The 23,320-nt window shown below is 38.5% G+C and overlaps 1 non-coding gene across 1 annotated transcript; it reads right to left on the bottom strand.

The window, feature by feature from the left end:
- Positions 1 to 15,484: 15,484 nt before the first annotated feature.
- TRNAC-GCA (transfer RNA cysteine (anticodon GCA)) lies at positions 15,485 to 15,556 on the bottom strand. The gene has a single exon. It is a non-coding gene; the product is annotated as a tRNA-Cys (tRNA).
- Positions 15,557 to 23,320: the final 7,764 nt, after the last annotated feature.

The following is a 23,320-nucleotide window of genomic DNA, read 5'->3' as shown; positions in this document are numbered from 1 at the left end:
CAAAATGAAATCTGGTTTTAGGTTGTCCTCTGTTAGCCATCCATCTCCTTTTAACTTTCTCAGGTAGTTTTTGGAAAAGGTACCCTCACTGACTTGGCTTGAATGAAAAACAGTTGAGGATTCAGTTCCCTTATTGTTATTTTAGATTGCTTGATTAACGAGACTGTAAGAGCAAGTACAGCAATATTTTTAATCTCCTTAGTCCTTTTACAACTCTTCAATCCAATCACACTATTAAAATCCTCACTTGCTAAAAAGAGTATGTTTCATGGTTAAAAATGGAGTACTGTTTCAGACAAACATCTATTTCTGCTTTATGGGTTATGCCAATGCTTTTGTGTATATCACAACAAACTGTGGAAAATTCTTTAAGAGATGGGAATATCAGACCACCTTACCTGCCTCCTGAGAAATCTGTATGCAGATCAAGAAGCAAGTTAGAACTGGACATGAAACAACAGACTGGTTCCAAATCAGGAAAGGAGTACATCAAGGCTGTATATTGTCACCCTGCTTATTTAAGTTATATGCAGAGTACATCATTGCAAATGCTAGATGAAACACAAGCTGGAATCAAGATTGCTGGGAGAAATAGCAATAACCTCAGATACACAGATGATACCACCCTTTTGGAAGAAAGAGGAACTAAAGAGCCTCTTGATGAAAGTGAAAGAGGAGAGTGAAAAAGCTGGCTTAAAACTCAACATTCAAAAAACTGAGATCATGGCATCTGGTCTCATCACGTCATGGCAAATAGATGGGGAAACAATGGAAACAGTGAGAAATTTTATTTTCTTGGGCTCCAAAATCACTGCAGTTGGTGAATGCAGCCATGAAATTAAAAGATGCTTGCTCCTCAGAAGAAAAGCTAAGACCAACCTAGACAGCATATTAAAAAGCAGAGACATTACTTTGCCTACAAAGGTCCAAATAGTCAAAGCTATGGTTTTTCCAGTACTCATGTGTGGATGAGAGAGTTGGATTATAAAGAAAGCTGAGAGCCAAAGAATTGATGCTTTTGAACTGTGGTATTGGAGAAGACTCTTGAGAGTCCCTTTGACTGCAAGGAGATCCAACCAGTCCATCCCAAAGGAAATCAGTCCTGAATATTCATTGGAAGGACTGATGCTGAAGCTGAAGCTCCAAAACTTTGGCCACCTGATGTGAAGAACTGACTCACTGGAAAAGACCCCAATGCTGGGAAAGATTGAAAGAAGGAGAAGGGGATGACAGAGGACGAGATGGTTGGATGGCATCACCAACTCGATGGACAGGAGTTTGAGCAAGCTCCGGGAGTTGGTGATGGACAGGGAAGGCCGGCATGCTGTAGTCTATGGGGTCACGAAGAGTCAGACACGACTGAACGACTGAACTGAACTGACTGATGTTTCATGATAACTTGCAAGAACTTTAGAGCCATAGTTTTTTATTCAAAACTTAGCTCTTCCAGTTGTATGAAGTTTCCTACTGTCTAAATAACTAAATTTCTTCATTTCCAACATAGGGAAATTCATAGATTGTTGTACAGATTAAATGAGAAATAATGACAAGATATTCAGTATTCTAAAGAGCTCAGTAAATCCTAATTTCTAGTAGTAGTAGTATTGTATTATTCAACAGATAAACAAAATGAGTTCCATTAAATCATCCAGACCTTGTTTCAGATTTTACATTGCATAGGATCTGTTTAATTCTCCCAATGTCTTAACTGAAGTGTGGTGAAAAAAGCCTTTGCTAGTGATAGAGACAGAATAAAAGAGTCCAAATAGGTGATTAAATAGCTAATCCCACTAGGGGATTGTAAGAAGAAAAAATGTGGGAAACTCCTGTAAGTTAAAGATTAGTCGAGAAAGCAGCTTTGCTTAACACAAAACTAAGCAAGCTTGCTTAGCAACAAAGCCATGCAACAGGAGCACTGGACATGCCCCAAAACAATAAAACAAAGGAGGCATAATACCCACATCCTGCTCGATGAGTTCAATGAGTTAACAACCCCCAAAATAGGCTCTGTGCACACAAAAAACAATCGCTTATGGAAAGGTGCCTTTTCAAAATGAAAGACCCTCAATTGTACTGAAACCTGAAAATATTTTTCCAAAGTGCTGTATGACAGTCCCAGCCTGACCATACAGAGCCAAGTAAACTTCCCTGCCCTACCTGGAGGAGCAGCAGATGACAGAAACATTTTGACTGCTACTTGAGAAAAATAAAGATCTTCCCCCGCCCCTCTCTCTTCCTCTGATTATAAAACTGTAGCCCACTAAGTTCTCTGGGTGCTGGCGTTTCTCACCCACTCCTAAGCCTCACACGCACCCTATCTAATAAATCACTTCTTGTTTACCACTGTGCTCTTGCTGAATTCTTCTCCATGTTGACACATAAAGGACTGTGGTGCCGGGGCACAAAAGTTTAAAATCATATATACATACAAGAGACCCAGGAAAATTGAGTAACTCACCAAAATGGCCAAAACTCTTACCTTAAATACCATCTTCAACTAAAGACAAAAGATGATATTGAGGGTAGTTAGTCTGATACTTCAAAAGAGAAGAAGGTAATTCACAAATGTTTGGAAAAGCAAATGTTTGGTAAACAAATGTTTTTGGGTGTCCAGACACTATGAAGAGAAATTTGTCACAGAGAGAAATTTTGAAAAATAGACTGCAGGTTCCCCCGGTCTATCCTACCTCATATGTGCGTCTGCACTTGGTAATGTCTGGCTGTTTGTGACCCCAAGGACTATAGCCCACCAGGCTCCTCTGTCCATGGGATTTTCCAGGCAAGAATTGAACCAGAGTCTCTCTCTTGCATCTCCTGCATTGGCAGGTGGATTCTTTACCAGCTGAGCAACCAGGAAAGCCCTTACCGCACCTAGTTGATATTACACTTATCTAAGGTGATAGGCAGATATGCAGATGACATCACCCTCATGGCAGAAAGTGAAGAGGAACTAAAAAGCCTCTTGATGAAAGTGAAAGAGGAGAGTGAAAAATTTGGCTTAAAGCTCAACATTCAGAAAACAAAGATCATGGCATCTGGTCCCATCACTTCATGGGAAATAGATGGGAAAACAGTGGAGACAGTGTCAGACTTTATTTTTGGGGGCTCCAAAATCACTGCAGATGGTGATTGCACCCATGAAATTAAAAGACGCTTACTCCTTGGAAGGAAAGTTATGACCAACCTAGATAGCATATTGAAAAGCAGAGACATTACTTTGCCAACAAAGGTCTGTCTAGTCAAGGCTATGGTTTTTCCAGTGATCATGTATGGATGTGAGAGTTGGACTGTGAAGAAGGCTGAGCACCGAAGAATTGATGCTTTTGAACTGTGGTGTTGGAGAAGACTCTTGAGAGTCCCTTGGACTGCAAGGAGATCCAACCAGTCCATCCTAAAGGAGATCAGTCCTGGGATTTCTTTGGAAGGAATGATGCTAAAGCTGAAACTCCAGTACTTTGGCCACCTCATGCGAAGAGTTGACTCACTGGAAAAGACTCTGATGCTGGGAGGGATTGGGGGCAGGAGGAGAAGGGACGACAGAGGATGAGATGGCTGGATGGCATCACTGACTCGATGGACGTGAGTCTGAGTGAACTCTGGGAGTTGGTGATGGACAGGGAGGCCTGGCGTGCTGCGATTCATGGGGTCGCAGAGTCAGACACAACTGAGTGACTAACCTGAACTGAATTGAAGGTGACAGGCCCTTCCTGAAACAGGTCCTCTATCTACATTCTTTTAGGCAGTTGGGGGGAAGGTTAAATGTTTTTCCTGAGTCTTTGTGGTCTTAAAAATAATCAACCTAAATTAGTCCTCAGTGCCAAAGAAATACTTCAGGGTGGCAGATTTTGCTCCCCTACAGTATAAAAAATTGGTATGAGATATACCATGTTCAAATGCTGATTCCACCATTTACTAACTGTGTGACTTTAAGCAAATTAGTTAACTACACTGAACTTCTGTTTTCTCCTGTATAAAATGGAGATAATAATTACCTCAAAGGGCTGTTGAGGTTCATTCTCTAAAGCACAGTGACTAACACATAATCCATCTTAACTCAAAGTCAAATCCCCACTCCCATTTTTACTTTATTCTATAGATGACAGGCAATAGACTCCTGATTTTTTTAACCCTTAAAGAAGATATTCATATCCTCCTTATGATGCATCATGGTAATTCAAATATTTTTAAGGAAACAGCAATGGAAATGACATAATTCTATTTTAAAATATCAGGTTATACTGAGTATTCAATAAGCTGTGAATTTTCTATTTGTTTGGATAATAATACATTGTATACTTCATTATGGGCTTCCCTGGTAGCTCAGTTGGTAAAGAATCTGCCTGCAATGCAGGAGACCCTGGTTCAATTCCTGGGTCAGGAAGATCCCCTGGAGAAAGGATAGGTTACCCACTCCAGTATTCTTGGGGTTCCCCAATGGCTTAAATGGTAAAGAATCCACCTGCAATGCAGGAGACCTGGGTTTGATCCCTGGGTTGGGAAGATCCCCTGGAGGAGGGCATGGCAACCCACTCCAGTATTCTTGCCTGGAGAATTCTCATGGACAGAGGAGCCTGGTGGACTATAGTCCACAGAGTCGCAAACAGTCAGACATGACTGAGTGACTAAGAGTGACTAAGAACACACAGACTTCATTGTAAATATTTAATTTATGACATAAGTTTGAGTAAATATTTTATCCAAATAAAATATTTTCCTTAGCATAGAATTGCACTGGAGTTAATTATAATGATTTATTAAGAATTGTTAATGAATGAACTTGAATTTTTAAAGGAGCTAATTCAGAAAAATTATAATCCACAAATTTAAGAAATATTAGAGATTTTACACAGGATTAATCAGACAGTTAATATTTTTCTGAATGCACAATATAATGACAATAAATGAATGAATGTAGAAACTAAACAGACAAATTCAGCCAATGTAAGCCCTAAAAACAGGGGAGAGAAGAAAGTTTAGGTTGAAAAAACTTTTCCCTACTAATGGATGTGTTTGGTCTAAAGTTATCCAGATATAAACCAAAGTATTTTTCATTCTTGCTTGAGTAGTTAGCTCATGTAGGCATGGCCTAAATACTTAAAAATCCAAGTTGTTATACTTTAAAAGGCTAATAAATAAAAATTAATATCAAAAGTAAATCTATTGAAACTACTTTAAGACACATGTTTGGTACCTAAACAATTATATTTATGGTGATATGACACAGGATATTCACAACTCAGTTTTAATATCAATGTCTTTCACATCATTATATACATAAATTCAATAAATAAAATGCTTATTAAAGTAGATAATACATGTGCTGTGCTGTGCTGTGCTTAGCCGCTCAGTCGTGTCCGACTCTGTGACCCCATGGACTGTAGCCCACCAGGCTCCTCTGTCTATGCAAGAATACTGGAGTAGGTTGCCGTTCCCTTCTCCGGGAATCTTCCCAATCCAGGGATCAAACCCAGGTCTCCTGCATTGCAGATGGATTCTTTTACTGTCTGAGCCACCAGAGAAGCCCAAGAATACTACAGTGGGTAGTCTATCCCTTCTCCAGGGGATCTTCCCAACCCAGGAATCAAACTGGAGTCTCCTGCATTGCAGGCGGATTCTTTACCAGCTGAGCTATCAGGGAAGCCCAAATAATATATTTTTGTACAAATCAATGTTAATATTTATTAAAGGTTTATTTTTTCCAATGATACAATCACTGATTAAAATCATTTATGATGAGATTAATAATGTCTCACATTTTAAACCTAAAAATTGCTATTCAACGATCTATGACCAGGAAGCCATGTATATCTTATTAGTCATTAAATTTAACTTTCTTCCTCCATCAAATAAGTAACTGAATGAGATAATTTGATATTCTCTTTGTCTTCCTCTCCCTGAGAGTATTTAGAGGTACAAATATATGACCACAATAAAATGACCACTAGTCCTGACTAATAGAAGATTTTTCCATTGCACACAGGAAGAGTTACTTATGAAGAAACACAGCACATTTCATATCCACCTACAATGAAAGCTTATCAAGTTATCTGGCCCTCAAAACTTAGCTCAGGAAACCAGATTTACTGAGACATATTCACATACATCAGAAGCACTAAACAGGATTTTTTAACGCAGTATTAAAAATATGGCCCATTTAGAAAGAAAATATATATACATATATAGTTACAGCAATGTTGTTCTTGTTGTTCAGTCGCTAAGTCTTGTCCCACTCTTTGCAACTCTGCGGACTGTAGCCCGCCAGGCTCCTTTTATGCATGGAATTTCCAGATAAGAATACTAGAGGGGGTTGCCATTTCCTACTCCAGGGGATTTTCCCAATCCAGGATCAAACCCACATCTCTTATGTTTCCTGCATTGGCAGGATTCTTTTTACCACTGCATATAACTTGGGAAACACTACATATAACTTTTTACCACTATATATAACTTGGGAAAAAGTTATATATAGTTTTATACTATCTAAATTGCCCTATGTAATTCCAAGAAATAAGATGTTAAAAAACAATGAGATGAGGAATAGCTAAGGGTTTTTCAAAAGTATTTTGGTGCTTTATTAAAGATTTCTTGAGAAAGAAAATAGCTTAAAGCAAAACTTTTTATGAATAAATAACATGAAGCAAAGATTTGTGGTAAACAATTTTAAATGTGGGGGGAAAATAGAATCTCAACCATCTGAATTATTTCATAAATGCTAGTGAATTGCAGCGAGAATAATGTTAATTTAGCAAAGGCTGGTGATACTGCTAGCTCTTGTGGAGCCCATTCAAAGAGGCAGATAGAAAAGCAGAGTGGAAAGTTTGACAGCTTTATGGCAAAAGAATCCAACCTAGATAAATATTAGGCAGAAATGAAAACAAAACTGTCCAGACTCCTCATTTACAGTGTGGCGCCTCAAACTGCAGGATCTTCTACAGGGCTTAGCAGTCACTGCGTGTCCCAATCAAAGTGCTACTTTTCAAGTATACCTATCCCCTGCTTAGTGATGTTCATTAGTGCTTGAAAACCCTGCCGTTACGAGCTTTTAAACTTTTCTTAAATGTGTTCCCATTAAATTTAATGGGAAAGTTGTGATGTGTTTCATCTCAACACAAGATACTTAATTTTCACAGCTAGAAAAATATATCAGTTGAATGAAAACAAGTTTATATTAGTAATGAACAGCAACTTGAAGGTAAACAAATACAACTTGTATATAAAATGCAGTGCTACTGTACTTGTCCTTTTCTCTTATTTCTAAAATATTTTCTTCATCAATTTTTCAGATCTGGAGGCTGACGGTTATTTTTTGCACTTAAACTGCAAAAGCCATATGCCAAAAAAAAAAAAAAAAAACACCTTTGGGGCAAAGTATAGGCTATGGTTGGGAGGGCATAACAGACTAAAGATGCATAGAAGATACTACATCTTCATCTCCCTCCTTATAGATGCACACAATGGAATTCAGAACACACTACACCAAAATCAGTGCCTTGGCAGGTTGTTTTAAACTAAAGGAATCTGAGAAATGGCAAGTGCAGAAAGGACTCTCAGATCTTCTTTTCTCTCCTGAGCCAGGTCTTGTAACCATCATATGAGAGGTGTCCCCCCAAACCCTGAGGAAAGAATCACCATTATCCCTAAAGCTGGAAGGACCTGGAGAGGAATGTGAATGGACAGGCCTTGCTAATTTCCCCCAGTTTATAGCCTTAGCTCATACCCTTTGTCCTAACACAATTTTCATAACTTCCCACTCTTCATCTAACCTAGTATGTGTGTGTAGTCACTAAGTCATGTCCAACTCCTTGTGACTCCATGGACTATAGCCCACCAGACTCCTCTGTCCATGAGATTCTCCTGGCAGGAATACTGGAGTGGGTTGCCATTTCCTTCTTCAAATCTAGTATAAAAATATTCAGATTTAACCATATCTTTAGGTCTTCATATATATCCTTTGATATCATGTATATCCTTTGGTTCAGATGGTAAAGTGTCTGCCTACAATGAGGGAGACCCAGGTTCAACCCCTGGGTCAGGAAGATTTCCTGGAGAAGGAAAAGGCAACCCACTCCAGCATTCTTGCCTGGAAAATTCCATGGACAAAGGAGCCTATTAGGCTACAGTCCATGGGGTCACAAAGAGTCGGACACGACTGAGTGACTTCACTTCACTTAGGTTTTCATATCCTTATGAAGCTTCCCGTATCACATAAAACATGAGTTTTACATGACATGGGAGGCTTCTTAAGGAAGTTAAACAAACTTGTATGCTTTTCTTTGGTTAATCTGTCTTAGGCCAGAGAGAACCTAGGAGGTTAGAGGGGAAAGATATTTTCCCCTCCCCTACACACACAAAGCAAAATGTTTTGGACTCGTCCATTATTGGCAGGTAATTGAAATACGCTTTGTATGATAACCTCTACCCAGAAATTATGTCAAGTAAATTGCTGAATGTATCTTTGCCTGATACCATAATGTTGAAATGTCACTCTTTATAGTTTTAATGGGCTTGCCTTGGGGTTCAGCTGGCAAAGAATCCACCTGCAATGTGGAGGCCTGGGTTTGATCCCTGGGTTGGGAAGATCCCCTGGAGAAGGGAACAGCTACCCACTCCAGTCTTCTGGCCTGGAGAATTCCATGGACTGTATCGTCCACAGGGTCACAAAGATACTATAATGTTGAAATGTCACTTTTCATAGTAGATTTATTTAATGTAACTTTTGGTGAACAAGTCACTTTAGTGGGAAAAAAGAATCATTTGATCAAAATGGTATCACTTTCAAGAGTCATCACGGTGAGTGAAAAGTTATTGGCTGAACATTCATTATGGGGGCAAATCTGAATAGAGTTATAAGTGTAAAATAGATTATTTGTTTAACAAGAATTGCTTAAATGCTTACTTAAAGCAGGTTAGACTGCTCATGTAATCTAACCCTTAGGATTATTTAACTACCAGATGCTGCAGGGGAAACTCCAGTACTTTGGCCACCTCATGTGAAGAGTTGACTCATTGGAAAAAGACCCTGATGCTGGGAAGGATTGGGGGCAGGAGGAGAGGGGACGACAGAGGATAAGATAGCTGAATGGCATCACTGACTCGATGGACATGAGTTTGAGTGAACTCCGGGGGTTGGTGATGGACAGGGAGGCCTGGAGTGCTGCAATTCATGGGGTCACAAAGAGTCAGACATGACTGAGTGACTGAACTGAACTGAACTGAACTGAGTTTATCTTTCCTTGAGAGTTTGCTAGAGGAAATATAAATACCACAGACTTAACCTCTCTAACCTCAACTATGACTTTTCTCTAAGAAAGCTCTACAAAACAAAAGATATATAAATTTTGCTACATTTAGCCTCATCTATTAATAAGTTCAGCTAGCACTATCAACCACACAATTCACAGATCAATCTCATATACTAAGCAACTATTATCATTTCATCTTGGAAATCTCTTTCACTGGGGAGGTCAGGAATGGCATGGGAGGAAAAACACACTCACCTGGCCAGCCAGGGTCAGCCAACTCAACCCTGGCATGACATCACTACAGCTGATTTCCCTTTCCTCTGAACACTATACTAACATCATCTCCTCCTTCTTCATAGCTAAGCCAAGTAGCTTCTGTTCCTTAGTGCTTTATACAGGTAGTTAATACTTCACTATTTTTACTATCTTTCAAAAGCATATGACAATTAAATATGGATTATTGCTCCATTAGCTGAGCCTATTTGACTGTAAATTTCATTCAGATGTCAAGAAAGCAATATAGTCAACGGAATACAAGGCTGAGAGGTGATATTGTTATGTCTACTCACAATTCAAGTCCTTTAGCAACAAACTAAGGCAGTGCTAGCCCACAGAACTTCCTGCAGTGATGGATGTGTTCAATATCTGGACTGTCCAATAGGATAGCCACTAGCCAATTTAGATTAATTTAGATTTAAGTAACCATATGTTCCTGTTAGGCAAAGGAGAGAAGCAAACAGTGAAAGGCTGGAAAGTTCTGGCAAAAGAGTCCATGTAGCATAGCACAGAAATTTAATGCAATGCAAACTGACATCTCAAACTAATGGTTTCAAGCAAGAGGCCAGAGCTGGCAAGCCCTCATCTCTTTATCAAAGAAGCAAGAGCCATAACTCTGCTTGTTCATACAGCTAGAGCTCGTCTAACACTATTAAAGAGAAGAAAAAAAAATTTCCCTCTACCCTCTTAGGTTCAGTATCTGAGGCCTGTGAATTAAAGTGACAAAAGACAGATTATACATATAGGTAATTCCCTTTGTTGTACAGCAGAAACAAATGCAACATTGTAAAACAACTATACTCTAATAATTTTTAAAAGTGACTACAAACAGTGGCTCCTACGACCGTATATAAATAATAGCTTCTGTCTAAGAGGGCTTCTCTGGTGACTCAGATGGTCAGGAATCTGCCTGCAGTGTGGGAGACCCAGGTTTGATCTCTGGGTTGGGAAGATCCCTGGAGAAGGAAATGGCAACCCACTCCAGTATTCTTGCCTGGAGAATTCCATGGACAGAGGAGCCTGGTGGGCTACAGTCCATGGGGTCACAAAGAGTCAGACAAACCATTTTTTGAAACCCAGAACTGGATTAATAGGCTAAGAGGATGGGTACTAAAACTTTGTCACAAATCCTCCCAAGTCCTCAGAATGATGTCTGAGATTTACTAAACTATTAGACCATAATATGATGGTTATTCAGGTGTACATAGCAAGAACCCCAAAAAAGGAGAAGACAGAATGATATGAAGAAATAATGAAATTATAGTACTTGGTGACAGAAGGAGTACAGGCAGGGGATGAGAAGAAATCATGAGATACTTGCAATAGGTAACATGACTCAAACCCAACACCACACAGTTGCCAAGCAGTATTTGTCCATTTGGAGCTCTACATTTTACTTCGCTCATCCAGAAGATGGGTATAGCTAGAGCTTCCAAACCAAGGTGGTGCTCTGAGGATTAAAGGGCTAGTAAATACGAGCACCTGGAATGGTGTCTCAAAAAGTATAGCTGGTTCAGGACACATACAAACTCTGTTGAAATGTCAGGTATCTCACATGTTTTGTTTTGACTTCAAATAATAGCAATTCCATATTGCAATCTAGGAAAATTAAAGTTAATATTTACAAGGTCTTTTCAATATAAATTTTGTTGACTTATATGGTTTAGCTGCCCCATTTTATTAACTTTAATTTTTTGGTTAGTTATTTTATATACACTCAGGTACCTCCTTTAGAAATAAATCTTGTTTATTCACTTTCTGGCTCCCTATTGAGTTTAATAAGATATTTACTCTTAATAATGTAATAATTCTAGGTAAAACAGCATGAGTAGTTTGAAATTTATTTTCTAAGTTAATAATATATTTAAATCTCTAGATAGAACTCTTCGGCAAGGCTAGGATCAACTAAGAAAATAATCACCTTCAAGATGATGAATAAAGGTCTGGGGACATCAGACCAAAAAAAGTGGCATTCTTGTACTTTGAAACATCTTTGGGAAAGGTCAAGAAAGGAAGTATTTTTATTTGAAAGATGATTCATACTGTTCTTGCAGTGATTACAAACACAGTAGAAACTATTTCATTCTATTTCAATACTTAAACTGTAAATCAAATAGCTATTTGGGGCCATAAGTATTTACAACACATAATAAAGTTTTCAGTCACAAGTGTTGATAAGAATCACAAGTAACATTTCTATTCCTTTCTTTGTAAAATGATTAAATGATGAACATAGCTATCACAAAGGAACTAAGGGATTGAAATTACTTTAATTGTTACTAAATCCTACATCCTGTTCTGAACTCGAATTTCTTCTTTTAAATTTTAAAGCAGTAGCAGTTTGAACTTAGTCTCCTTTTTATATAAATACTATTTATTTCTAGCAACTTTCTTTTAATAATTGTTTTAAGTTATTTAAATGCATGCAGACTTACTGGGTGCTGAAACTGTGTACCAGCACTTAAGGGTAAAATTAAACAACTCATTTCTTTTATGATCAAAGCTGCAAAACTTTTCTCATTATTGTGTTGTGAATTCCAGCAAGTAACTCCGTTTACTGAATTTTTTTCTTTCAGATATTCACATTCCAAGATATTGTATAGTAAGTGAACTGGTGACTTTTTCAATGTACCTCAAAATTTCATTTTAAATGCCCTAGAGCAAAGACAATACTAGCTATTACCCAGCAGTGGAGTGAGCCAGTGTAGCCTTTCCAGATTTTGACATTTAAAAGAAGTCTAGAATCATAGATAAAGTACATCTTAAATTAATGCTGTAGATCAACATCCAGTAAATAACACAGTTGCCATTAACTATTTCTGAACACATTTTCTCCTCTAAAAAAAAAAAAAAAAAACACCTTCTTTCCTAAACAAGGTATCCTCTTGTGAGTAACCTTGAAAATAATTTCCAAAGTCACAAAGCATCTTTGCTCTTTTTCTATAAATATCACTACTCTTATACTTCTTCTTATATCACAGCATCATCCCATTAAAAAAGAAGAAGAATCAGAAACTCCTCAACTACAGCACTAAAACCTGGCAATTGCTAAATGGCCAGTCTCAAGACTCAAGAACAAAACATCAGTATTAAACGTTAAGAATCCTGGTAATTGTTTTACCTGTGGTGGATTCATTTTGATATTTGGCAAAACTAATATTAAATAAATAAATAAATAAAAGACAAGAAAAAAACAAACAAAAATAAATAAATAAATAAAATTATCAAACCACCTGAAACAAAAAAATTAAATAAAATAAATAAAAAAAAAAAAAAACCTGTGAAATCTTGATATCTGATGGTGGTTCATCAAGGTAGCTTTCTAACCTCCTTTAAAATAAACTTTCTTTCCTCCTTTAAAATCTTACTCAAGATCAGTTTGCCTGTAGATGGAGAAATATTTTAACTCATCAATCACCAATAAAAACATGATCTTTATATGTCAAGCAAATTGCATTTCTAGTCTTGATGAAGACAACAGCAAGACATCAATCGGTTGCTATGCCATTCCAAAAGATCTCTTACAAGACGAATTAGGGCAATGTTACACGCCATGTGACTATTAAAAATTATCAGGGCACAGCGCACTATGGCAGGCATCTTTCACTCTCTCCCTTTCTCTCCTACATCAGCCTGTCACCAGTACTGACATTCTCTCACTGTCATCTTCCTTCCCTTCACTTGTTCTTTCTGCTCCTTTCCCCGGTTCTTATCATCTTATGCCTGAATAATTACGATATTCTCCTAGCTCAGTAAATCTCAGCCATCGATCTGAGGAGTCATGCAAGTACATGACAAAGAATCACTGGTGAAAGAGGAAATGAGAAAATAAGGACAATGCAGTAAGTCTTTAATAACACCAAAATTATTCATTTTTAATGTTCTGTCCTTTACTCTGGAAGGACACTCTTGCCCTTCCTACCTATAATTTGAGGTTAAAATTCAATTCTTTTCTGAAATAGTGAAGATAAAAATATGGTGATTTTTTTAAACATCCTTCGATACGTAAATAAACACTTGACAACTATATGCTAGTCCTCATGAATTCTTTTAGGAACTTCACTAGTCTATGAAACCAAAACTTTGTAAAACAGTAAAAACTAAGCTTCTTGAGTCTGGTTTCTTCCTTCCAAATTCCAAAACCAGGCCCAACAGATGTAATATACAACATGATGACTATAATTAACGATACTGAATCTTTTTTTGACAGATGCTAAGAGAATAGAAGCACAAGCTGAAATCAAGATTGCCGGGAGAAATATCAATAACCTCAGATATGCAGATGACACCACCATTATGGCAGAAAGTGAAGAGGAACTAAAGAGCCTCTTGATGAAAGTGAAAGTGGAGAGTGAAAAGGTTGGCTTAAAGCTCAACATTCAGAAACTGAGATCATGGCATCCGGTCCCATCACTTCATGGGAAACAGATGGGGAAACAGTGGAAACAGTAGCCGACTATTTTTGGGGGGCTCCAAAATCACTGCAGATGGTGACTGCAGCCATGAAATTAAAAGACACTTACTCCTTGGAAGAAAAGTTATGACCAACCTAGATAGTATACTGAAAAGCAGAGACATTACTTTGCCAACAAAGGTCCATCTAGTCAAGGCTATGGTTTTTCCAGTGGTCATGTATGGATGTGAGAGTTGGACTGTGAAGAAGGCTGAGCACCGAAGAATTGATGCTTTTGAACTGTGGTGTTGGAGAAGACTCTTGAGAGTCCCTTGGACTGCAAGGAGATCCAACCAGTCCATTCTGAAGGAGATCAGCCCTGGGATTTCTTTGGAAGGAATGATGCTAAAGCTGAAACTCCAGTACTTTGGCCACCTCATGTGAAGGGTTGACTCCTTGGAAAAGACTCTGATGCTGGGAGGGATTGGGGGCAGGAGGAGAAGGGGATGACAGAGGATGAGATGGCTGGATGACATCACCGACTCGATGGACATGAGCTTGAGTGAACTCTGGGAGCTGGTGATGGATAGGGAGGCCTGGTGTGCTGCGATTCATGGGGTCACAAAGATCGGACACGACTGAGCAACTGAACTGAACTGAAGAGAATAGATCTTAACAGTTCTCATCACAAGCAAAATACTGTGTAACTATGTGAGGTGATGGATGTTACCTAAGTTTATTGTGGCAAACATTTTGTTTTATACAACAATGCACATATAAATATCAATGAATCAATACATATGCTTTTGAACTGCTTTTCAATGATATTATCACTAGTGCTGTATGTCAATTACATCTCTATAAAACAGAGAAAGAAATGTCTTTGAACAGAAAGTTCTTTGCTGCATTCAGCATGCATTCTAACACCTACAGCAGCCCCTACAACCTGGCCTTACCATACCTGTCGACCTCCTGTAGAGAGGCAGGTGCCTTCACTGTTTTTCACATAATATGCTTTTAGCTCCAGGTTTTTGATCATGCTCTTAGCTCCTGGAAGAAAACCTCTGTCATTCTCAATTTAAACATGCCTGAAACTAAACAATTCTATTTATTCCAGCAAATGATTGCTCATCCTGTTTGTTTGTTCTACCTCCCTTCTAGAACCAAATTCTCTGAATTTCTTTTCTTGCTGAGTCAGCAATAAATGTTAATCTTATTGTCTTGAGTGTTTCCAGTAAGAGTGTGCATATTCTCAAGGAGGTTGCCTTTGAGGCTTTTATTAATATAAATTTGAAATGGGAAAAGTAAAGAAATGTTTTTGAATCTAGTGTTCACATATCTATTCCTTTAATTTTTAAAATTATCTTGAGAGCCTAGATGTTAATCATATACATATCAGCCTTACAGACAGAGTATTGTTTTGAAGATTCATGTGTGTGTGTGTGTGTGAAGTCACTCAGTCGTGTCCGAGTCTTTGAGACCCCGTGGACTGTAGTCCGCCAGGCTCCTCTGTCCATGGGATTCTCCAGGCAGGAATACTGGAGTGGGTTGCCATTTCCTTCTCCAGGGGATCTTCCCAACCCAGGGATTGAACCTGGGTCTCCTGCATTGCAGGCAGACGCTTTATCCTCTGAGCCACCAGGGAAGATTCATAGACACAGATAAAAGAGCCAGATATGCTGACAAAATTTTGTCATGAATAATTTAGGACAGACCAAAACTTAAATCAACAGTCTGGTGGCTATATTTAAGATAACAATCATATCCAATTACTCTTCTTACTAGTTCTACCCAAACTTCTTTAACCTCTTCTCATTGCTGAAGAGTATCAAACAAAAACAAACAAAAAAGAGTATCAAAACATCCGTTTCTATGTTAAAAACAGTGTAATCATGTCTGTTCAGAGAAGAATGATACAAAAGAATATCTATGAAAGTGCACAACAGTTCTTTACTGCCAACCTAAACTCATCTAATATCTAAACTCATTCAACATATAAGATCTTGACAAAATAAATTAGGAGAAATGTATGGTCTTGCCATCTTTGAATAAAAATGTCCATTTAAAAAATTAATTTAATTTGAATTGTTACTGTATCTATGTTGTTAATTATGTACTCGTACTACATCTAAGCAGCTGAGGATAGTAAAAACAGCTCTAAATTCAGAATCAGAAGACCCAGATTTGAGCAAACACACACTCATAAGCTGTGGCAATGTAACTATGGTAATTTATCTTCCTCTCTGAGTTTTCATTTCTTCATCTGTAAATAGGGGGGAAATCAAAACCCTTCAAAAAAGTTGTTTGAGGATTAAATGAAGAAAATCTTTGTAATGTTATTGCATTACTATAGAGAAGTCTCAAATTGAACAAGGCTTCATTATATGTGTGCTCAAGTATCGTGACTGTAAGGCAGGAGGAAAAAAAAAAAGCAAGCTGCCTGCAATCAAAATCCCAACTAAAATAAATAAGAACAGAAAATACCTTGAATACTTTCAAAACTTGCAACCAAAGGTAATATTTCAAGTGACACAAAAATACTTTTATTGTACAAGTTTCTGTTTACTGCTAATAAAAATGTTATTTCTTATTCCATACAGTTTGACTGACAGTTTCAATTTTCTCTTTGGCTAAGAGGAGATGAACTACTCAGTGAATAATTGTGTACTGTGTCATAATATAAAATTAAAGAGATTTATGCAGGAAGTTTAAAAACTAATTATATGTGGTTTTTATGAAAAATTTCCTTGCCATGAGCCATTTCACTAAATCAATGAGGTCAAAAGTCAATTTGCAATAGGCTGAAGAGGTGAAAAAGTGCCAGTTAAATGCTTTCCTTGTAAGAAGTTCTACTAAGAAAGAATGAAGGAAGTTATCACAGAATCTAAAGGGCCCCAACAGAGACAGGTAGAAGGGAAAGATGGAAGGAGGAGGGTGGTATGTGAGTTCAAAGCGATCAGGGAAATGGTAAGGAGAAATTGGCAGACTCATAAGCAATTACTGATGTTGGCAAAGTAAATGAGACGCAAGGAAATGGGGGTAGTAAGAGCCTCACTCTTTCTGCAGTTCAGATCTGGATTTTCTCCCTTTGGTTGTCATTTGAAAGACACTGTTTCTTTCACATTGCATAACTTACTAAAATTGCAAATGACCTCCTAAATGCCAAATCAAATGAACACTTTTCAATCTCTGTCTGGTGATGAAGCATTTGATGTCTTTATCTTCTTGAAAATTTTTCCATATTTTTCTTCTTGAATCTCCTTGAAAATCTCTCTTTCTTACGGCCCTCTCTGAATCATTAGGATACAAAAGGTTATGAGTTGTAACGAACAAAACACTTGTGCACCCCGACAAAAGTGTGTCCCTCGATGACGCTGCAAGTCTGGGACCACACTTAAGGAACTTTGATACTGATAATCACTCAGGGGATCAGGGTGACAGAGGCTTCAGCTCAACACATTTTATAATCATCAGGACAAGGAAAAAGGAACCAGCTGACTCCTGTATTGCCTCTTAAAGCTCCTCCCCAGAAGTGATACACATCATTTCTGTTCACACTCCAGTGACCAAAGCAAAAATTTCACAGCGACCTGAGATGCCCAATACTACCCAATGTCCAAAGAAACATTCCCTATATTCTTTCCCTCCCATTATAAATGTTTTACAAAATTAGACTCAATCTCCTTTTTCCACATTCTTCCTGAGTGACCTTATTCACTTCCTATGTGACAATAATACAAACCTCTCTCATAAACTCCAGACCCACTTATCTCTACTTGAATATCCCAAAAGCACCCTTAATTTAACATGTCTAAATCCAAACTAATTACCCACCCTATGCCATCTCTCATAGTAAAGAGAGATGTTTGCTGTCTTTTCCTTTCTATTCAACTGTAATTTTCTCTAGACTGCAGCTATGTTTTATTTATGCTTATATTCCCAGGACTAAACAAAAGGCCTGTCACTTAATATAAACTCAAGAAAAAAATATTTGTCAAATGAATGAATAATGGAGGCCATGTTCATGAAGCTTGCATATATCCTTCAAAAAGTTCAAATTGGTTATACAAGTCTTAGGATTAAGTGCTTTAAATTAAGTGGATGTCTGGTACTAAAGAAAGCACTTAAAAATAAGACTAAGAAAGAGGCTTCCCAGGTGGCACAGTGATAATGAATCCATCTGCCAACACAGGAGATGCCAGAGACGTAGGTTTGATCCCTCGATCAGGAAGAACCCCTGGAGAAGGAAATAGCTATCTGGTCCAGTATGCTTGCCTGGAAAATTACATAGACAGAGGAGCCTGGTGGCTACAGTCCGTGGGGTCATAAACAGTACACATGACTGAACAACCACCCTCCCCACCCCACCGCCACACACACACACACACACACACACACACACACACACAAAAGAATAAAGGGTAGAAACAGGAGACTGGTTAGGAGACTAATGCAGTGAAAGATGATGGGGTAGAACAAGGCAGAGCAATGGTAATAAAAGGATTTGGTGGGATTCTTGATATATTTTGAAAATAGAGCTAGCAGGATTTACTAAGAGATGAATAAAGTGAGGACTATGAGAGAATGAGTGAAGTCAAAAGCTGACTACAAGTCACTTGGCCCGAGCAACCAGAAGGATAGAGTTATCATTCATTAACATATAGAACTGCAAAGGGAACAACTTTGGGGGTTAGCATGAGCAGTTCAGTTTAGACATTTTAAGCATGATATATCAAATATCTTCAGGAGAGATGTCAATTAACCTGTTGAATATTTGAACATGAAGTTCAGGGGAAAAGCTGGAGAAAAGATATAAATTTGAAAGTTGTCAGCAAAAATGATGTTTCAAAGCATGAGAATAGATGAGCTCACCTAAGGAATGAGAGCGGACACAGATGAGATGGCCTAAGATTGAGCACTGGGCACTTCAGCATTAAGAAGACAGAGAGAAAAAGGGACTGAGAAGGAGTAACCAATAAGATAAAATGTAAATAAGAAAGTATGCTGTCCTAGGAGAGAATAAAAACATGTATGAAGGGGAGACGAGTGACTGCTCTGCTGTATTAGTTGCTGTTAAATCAAGTAAGCTGGAAGGACTGATGCTGAAACTGAAGCTACAATACTTTGACCACTGGACGCAAAGAGCTGACTCACTGGAAAAGACCCTGATGCTGAGAAAGACTGAAGGCAGGAAGAGAAGGTGGCGACAGAGGATGAGATGGTTGGATGGCATCACCAACTCCATGGACATGAGTTTGAGCAAACTCTGGGAGATAGTAAAGGACAGGGAAGCCTGGCATGCTGCAGTCCATGGGGTTGCAAAAAGTTGGAGATGACCTGAGCAAATGAACAACAACAACGAAATCAAGTAAGACGAGGACTGAGAACTGACCATGGAATTGAAACGGTGCCAGACATTAGTAACCTTGTCTAGTGTAGTTTCAGAGAAGCTATGGGGACAAAAGCCTGAAAGGAATGAATTTAGAGAGAATGGAAGGGATAGAAAGATCCATCCTTCACATAAGGAACCAGGGCATGAGTACAACTAGAAGCTAACATATATACTCATCGTTGTAACCAGTAATTAAAACCTTCTTTATTTAAGAATATGAAGTTTCGGGGATTTCATACAACCTATTCAAACTGTGGGTTTGATGGGGATAATTTTGTTTCTCATTTGCCTTGCTTTGACCAATAATTAAATTGTCATTAAATAAAAAGTTATAATCTTATTCATGATTTTTACATAGGTCACACTCAAAGGAAACTTTTCATTTCTAGCTTTTAAAATTTTAAGCAACCTGTCTTGTCTCTTTGTAAATTTTCTCTTCCTACCCCCCACCCCCTACCACTTTCTTCTTTCCTGAGCTTCACTTTCAAGTGACGTGTTTAAAAAGTAAAATTCCACTTTTTTCTATTTTTATCACAATCTTGATGTACTGATTGATCCCCAGTGATTTAAAGAATTAAAAAGTAAATATAATTGTTTTCAAAGAGATTCAATTGTAGATGAGTGAGTGAGTTAAAGTCGCTCAGTCATGTCTGACTCTTTGTGACCCCATGGACTATACAGTCCATGGAATTCTCCAGGCCAGAATATTCAAGTGGGTAGCCTTTCCCTTCTCTTGGGGGGGTCTTCCCAACCCAGGGAGTGAACCCAGGTCTCCTGCATTGCAGACGGATTCTTTACCAGCTGAGCCCCAAGAGGAGCCCTAGGATACTGGAATGGGTAGCCTATCCCTTCTCCAGTGGATCTTCCTGACCCAGGAATCAAACCGGGGTCGCCTGCATTGCAGGTGGATTCTTTACCAACTGAGCTATCAGGGAAGCCCCTCAAATGTGGACATATTTGTATAAAAATGTGAGTTAAAGTAAACGTTTAAAAATTAAATTATTCCTCATATATCTTATAGTTTATTTTCATCTTAAAATATGCAAAATTATTTCTTAAATTTAAAAGGTATCCTGCATTGCAGTGGATTCTTTACCAACTGAGCTACGAGGGAAGCCCACACTAATGGGTTAGCTTTAACAGAAATGATTTAACGTCAATAGATTTAACTTTTAAAACATTTATTAATATTATTAAATACTTTACAAAAAAAAAATTCCCAATGTTCGCCTTCACTAGCCATCTAGTTGTCAATGTGGCATCAACTTAATACATGTTGTATCTAAACAAAGAAGCCTAAAATTTAAGAATAAAACAAATTGTTTACCACTGCAAAATATTCCTCAGCCACCATGTGCAGCCACTGAGAATACTAACTCATGAGTACTTCCAAACCCACACACTGGAACACAAAGTGAGACAAGGAAATGGCACTACTGCATCCATGCTTTCCACTCAGTTCATTCGTCTTTCTTCTCTTAAGTGTTTCCTCTGTTCACATTCTCTCCATGCCCTGAAGCTGTGTTCTTTCTAACGTGAACACCACCACAACACACAATCTTCCCAGCATTTTGCTTCCAGGACTTTGGGCAAGAGAAGTAGGGAAGCTTTCCCAGAGGCCTGAACAGCGAGTCCTGAGAGAATGCTGTCACTGAATTTCACCATTGGCACATCTCTCCCCTTTCCCATCCAGAGAAAGTTCAGAAAGGCCCAGAAATGTTCCCACTTTGTTTCAACAGTAATTGTGTCCCCTACAAGTCCATGGGATGAAAATTAGACCCTCTGTTATCTGCACACAATCACCAAAGAACAAATGAAGAGCTTTGAGACCCAGGACTTGCTGCACAGTTGAAGACTGTCACTTTCAAGTAGAGGACTGAAAGTGGTGTGGCTAATCTCTGAATATTACTGGAAGCATCTCAAGTGATAAAGAATAAAGAACATGAAAAAAATTAAAAAAAATAAAGAACATGGAAATGTCTTTAAATGATATCTCTTCAGTTCAGTTCAGTTGCTCAGTCATGTCTGATTATTTGCGACCCCATGGACTGCAGCATGCCAGGCCTCCCTGTCCATCGCCAACTCCCTGAGCTTATTCAAACTCACGTCCATCAAGTCTGTGATGCGATCTCACTCTCTGTTGCTCCCTTCTCCTCCCACCTTCAATCTTTCCCAGCATCAGGCTCTTTTCCAATAAGTCAGTTCTTTGCATCAGGTGGCCAAAGTATTGGAGTTTCAGCTTCAGCATCAGTCCTTCCAATGAATATTCAGGACTGATTTTCTTTATGATGGACTGGTTGGATCTCCTTGCAGTCCAAGGGTCTCTCAAGATTCTCCTCCAACACCACAGTTCAAAAGCATCAATCCTTCTGTGCTCAGCTTTCTTTAGAGTCCAACTCTCACATCCATACATGGTTCCTGGAAAAACCACAGCTTTGAATATTTGGAACTTTGTCAGCAAAGTAATATCTCTGTTTTTTAATATGCTGTCCAGGTTAGTCATAGCCTTTCTTCTAAAGAGCAAACGTCTTTTAATTTCATGGTTGCAGTCACCAACTGCAGTGATTTTGGAGCATAAGAAAATAGAGTCTGTCAGTGTTTCCACTGTTTCCCCATCTATTTGCCATGAAGTGATGGGACTGGATGCCATGATCTCAGTTTTTTGAATGTTGAGTTTTAAGCCAGCTTTTTCACTCTCCTCTTTCACTTTCATCAAGAGGCTCTTCAGTTCCTCTTCACTTTCTGCCATAAGGGTGGTATTATCTGCATAACTGAGGTTACTGATATTTCTCCCAGTCATATCCACAACTGGGCGTTGTTTTCACTATGACTCCATCTCTTCACTGTCCAGTAATCTTGATTCCAGCTTGTGCTTCATCCAGCCCGGCATTTTGCATGATGTACTGTGCATATAAGTTAAATAAGCAGGGTGACAATATACAGCCTTGTGTACGCCTTTCCCAATTTGGAACCAGTCCACTGTTTCATGTCTGGTTCTAACTGTTGCTTCTTCATCTGCATACAAATTTCTCAGGAGGCAGTTAAGGTGGTCTGGTATTCCCATCTCCTGAAGAACTTTCCAGTTTGTTGTGATCCACACAGATTTAAAGATTTACTGATCATGTATTAAAGATTTACTGAGCATGGCTCCCACCCATCAGAACAAGATCCAGTTTTTCCCACAGCCAGTCTCTCCCAACAGGAAGCTTCCATAAGCCTCTTATCCTTATCCCTCGGAGGGCAGACAGACTGAAAACCACAATCAGAGAAAACTAATCAAACTGATCACATGGACCACAGCCTTGTCTAACTCAATGAAACTATGAGCCATGCCATGTAGGGCCACCCAAGAGAGATGGGTCATGGTGGAGAGTTCTGACAAAACATGGTCCACTGGAGAAGGGAATGGCAAACCACTTCAGCATTCTTGCCTGAGAACCCCATGAACAGTATGAAAAGGCAAAAAGATATGACACTGAAAGATGAACTCCCCAGGTCGGTAGCTATCAATATGCTACTGGAGAAGAGTGGAGAAATAACTCCAGAAACAATGAAGAGACAGAGTCAAAGTGAAAACAGTGCCCAGTTGTGGATGTGACTGCTGATGGGAGTCAAGTCTGATACATAGGAACCTGGAATATTGCATAGGAACCTGGAATGTTGCATGAGTCAAGGTAAATTGGAAGTGTTCAAACAGGAGATGGCAAGAGTGAACATCGACATTTAAGAAATCAGTGAACTAAAATGGACTGGAATGGGTGAATTTAATTCAGGTGACCATTATATCTACTACTGTAGGCAAGAATCTTTTGGAAGAAATGGAGTAGCCCTCAGAGTCAACAAAAGAATTCAAAATGCAGTACTTAGGTGCAATCTCAAAAACAACAGAATGATCTCTATCTCTCTCTATCTCTTCCTAAAATTTCCAACTCATTAATATTAAAAATTTCCAAAGGAAGGTCTAGCTTAAGTCAGAAAATCAACTCTAGTTTTGGCAGACAACTATTCTCTACTTGA

The sequence above is a fragment of the Bos mutus genome, chromosome 2, assembly GCF_027580195.1.
Source record: "Bos mutus isolate GX-2022 chromosome 2, NWIPB_WYAK_1.1, whole genome shotgun sequence".
NCBI classification, from domain to species: domain Eukaryota; kingdom Metazoa; phylum Chordata; class Mammalia; order Artiodactyla; family Bovidae; genus Bos; species Bos mutus.
The sequence above is the reverse complement of the archived record's forward strand: the minus strand, read 5'-3'. Positions and strand labels throughout refer to the sequence as shown.